Source organism: Apium graveolens, chromosome 4, assembly GCF_009905375.1.
Source record: "Apium graveolens cultivar Ventura chromosome 4, ASM990537v1, whole genome shotgun sequence".
Taxonomy (NCBI): domain Eukaryota; kingdom Viridiplantae; phylum Streptophyta; class Magnoliopsida; order Apiales; family Apiaceae; genus Apium; species Apium graveolens.
Window position 1 is genome coordinate 213,156,654 of NC_133650.1, and position 3,497 is coordinate 213,160,150.

At 37.1% G+C, this 3,497-nt stretch overlaps 1 non-coding gene across 1 annotated transcript; it reads right to left on the reverse strand.

Annotated features, from left to right (window-relative positions):
- Positions 1–3,390: 3,390 nt before the first annotated feature.
- On the reverse strand, positions 3,391–3,497 carry LOC141723083 (small nucleolar RNA R71). The gene has a single exon (XR_012576076.1). It is a non-coding gene; the product is annotated as a small nucleolar RNA R71 (small nucleolar RNA).

The window sequence follows — 3,497 nt, forward strand, 5'->3', positions numbered from 1 at the left end:
CTGATGTTGGTGATGAGCAGTACAGGCGAGTAACTAGGCGTATGGAGGCCATGCACGACATTCACCGTCATTTTGCTGCAGATTTGACACATGCTTTCGGTACTGTTGTTCGAGACACTAGTGGCGAGGTTGATTGGCCACCTGATCCTCCACCCGAAGAGGGTGATCTTTCCGACGACTAGGTATGCCTGAAATCCTTATTATTACCTTCAATGAGGACATTGAAAATTTTAAGTTTGGGGGTGATAATGTAAGGATTAGTAGTGTGTGTCCATATAGATTCATGTTGCATGTTTAGTTGTAGTTCATTCATATTTTTTTATTATTGTTCATTTAGGACATATTTGTTTGTTTTTATGTGATTTCATATAGTTGCATTTACATGCATATTTAGCATGATCCCTTAAGATGAACTATGATATTTGTAAGTTGATGTTGATTTGAGTGTGGTGATGAGGAATAGAGGGATGTTTAAGTCTTAATGAATTGATTTGCATGCCAGAAATAAATATTTTCATAAAGTCTTATAGGGTTGCTTTTGATCTAGATCATGATCATACTTGTTTGTTGTTGAGATTTAATCACTTGGTTATATTTAGAATTTGTGATATTCTCGTAATGACGTAAAAACACTGATTTTTTTTATCTGGAGAAAAACTTGGATTTCATTGCTAGTTGTTGTAAGACTAGGAGTCAAACGGCTAGTAGTCGGCTCATATTTTTATGAGTAGTCTAGGGTTGAATGAGATGGAGCGAAACACACTCATTCAGAAATTGTTGAAAAAAAAAGAAAAAAGAGAAAAAAAAAGAAAGAAAAAAAGTATGTGTTTATGCACAATTGATCAAGAGTGAGCTCTTTAATACTGGAGTTATTAAGTTCTAGGGGACTTTGTGTCTAGTGACCTAAGGCTTTTATAGTCTGGGATCCGCTAACCTAACGCTCGCTACATGGGTATTATTGTATAAGTCTTTTGGGACCTCATTCATTGTACGATCAAATAAGCATCTTTGCTATGTGTTCAATAATAGTGTGAATCCTTGTATAACTCTAGTAGAAAGGAGGTGTTGTGAGTCATAATGCGTTTATTGTCTATTCTGTTTATAAACTTTTGATTGTTTCGATGATAGATAAGTTATGGTTATTGATCTAGTATCGAGAGCATATCTGTTAAGCATCCACACACGCACGTTTCTGGTTTGTGAGTTGGTTTGTGGGATTTATTCGAACTCTGTTTCAAGTTATTGCATTCTTAGATGCATTGGTTTATTCATTTGGTTATGGTTATTCTGAGGGGATCGATTGCATTATCATTTAGTTGCATTCACATAGTTGCATTCATCCATTAGGTTTGTTTTGTAGTTTTGAGTCTGTTTATGCTTGAGGACAAGCATCGATTCAAGTTTGGGGGTGTGATAAGTGGATTTTATATCCACTTGGAATGCTTTATTACAAGCTTAAATTGGTGTTTTGGACTCAAGTTGTTGGTATTTTGATGTGTTTCTGTGTTATTGCATTTCAGATATCAGTTAAATGAAGAAAAGAGCTTTTAAAGGAAATATGATGAAAAGTGATCAGAATTGGAAGCCAAGACTATTGTCAAGTTGTAGAGAATCTCAATATCTTCGCGTGGGCAGTTGAATCGCCTAATTCTGACGAGTAGAACTCAAGTTATGGTCAAAACAAGATTCATCAGAATATTTTTCCAGTCAGTAGCTGAGCGCCCGCTCAGGAGAGCTGAGCGGCCGCTCAGGGCGCGGCTGGTCGCTGATTTCGCTGAAAAAGCCTTTTTTGAGTAGAATTTGACGATTTTAAGGGTCCAGGTCCACTAGGGGCGTATATATACTTAAAAAAAAGGGTTTTCATCATCCGGGAAGATTCAGATACCAAGGAGAAGACCTAGAAGCACAGAACAACTCCGAAAAAGAAGATCTTGTTTTCAACTTGTGATTCTTTGAATTAGTTGTAACTTTGGATGCTCGTTTTCATTCTTGTTGAACCTACATCTCGTTTATTCGTACTTTGATTATTATTTAGTTTATTAAGACCTTTTTTTATACCATGCTTTCATTGGAACCCATGGTGACGATGAGTTCGATTATGGGCTAATCGTTGTCATGGGATTCTAGCGGATTTACTTATGGATTTCAATAATTAATTGTTTCAATATCTTGGTGTGTGGTGATTGTATGATATCCTATTATTGGTTGTGCTTATCCGTCTTATGTGCGTAGCTAACATATAAGATAGCGTGTTAATCTCTATTGAAGCTACAGTGAATATAGAGGTTTAGAACTTGCCATGCTAACATAGGTTCATGTATGTGTATGTATGATTCGTAGGTAACTCTAATCGTTTTACTTGCCCTATGTAATCAAAATAGATAACTTGTGCTTAAACCGTTATGTTGTCAAAATCTATAGACATATAGGGTCTCAATATAATTGGTGCCTATTCAGCTTCTATCTCTTTTGTGGATGTCTGGTAGAATAGTACTCGTGCAACGAAAGTTGGCGTTTATCAGTTTCGTGTTATCTGATTAGTGTCATCACCATCACATGCTAAGGTTAAAAATAATAAGGCTATTGAATGAAGTATTTAATGAAGTTAGGATCCCATGTTTGTCATATATAGTAATTCAACCTCAATTCTCTTAGTTAATGTTATTTAGTATAATCTCTTAGTTTAATAAAACCCCAATTTGTTATTTGTCTTAGCATTGAGCGATAACCATACATTGTTGCATAGGTACATAAATTGAACTTAACCTAAACCAGTCTCTGTGGGAACGAATCTGATTTATATCTTATACTACTTGCGAACGCGTATACTTGCGTGAATATTAGCGCGTGTTTTCGCCCTAACAAGTTTTTGGCGCCGCTGCCGGGGACTCGGTGTTAATTTTTAGTTTATGTGCTTGTCATCAGTGGTCGTTAAAGTTCACTGACTCGAATTCTTTTACTTTCACAGTTTATTTGTTTGTGTTTCAGGTACTCATTACAATGGGAGATCCAGCAGCACGAACGAAAGCCTTGTTGGACTTTTCTCAACCCAAGATCAATGACATTCAATCTAGCATTGTTCGTCTAGCTATCACAGCTAATACTTTTGAGATCAAGCCTGGCATAATTCAATGGGTGCAGAATTCAATCCAGTTTGGGGGTTCTCCAACTAAAGATCCTAATATGCACATTAGGGACTTTATCGAGATATGCGACACCTTCAGGTTCAATGGCGTTTCCGAAGATGCTATTAAGCTGAGACTGTTTCCATTCTCTCTGAGGGACAAGGCTAAGAGCTGGTTACACTCTCTACCAGCTGGTTCGATTACTACTTGGCAGGATCTTGCTCAGAAATTCCTTACTAAATTCTTCCCTATGGCGAAGACAGCTGCAATGAGGAACGCTATTACTCAATTTGTGCAGCAAACGGGAGAATCACTATGTGAAGCTTGGGAGCGCTACAAGGAGATGCTTAGGAACTGTCCTCATCATGGAAT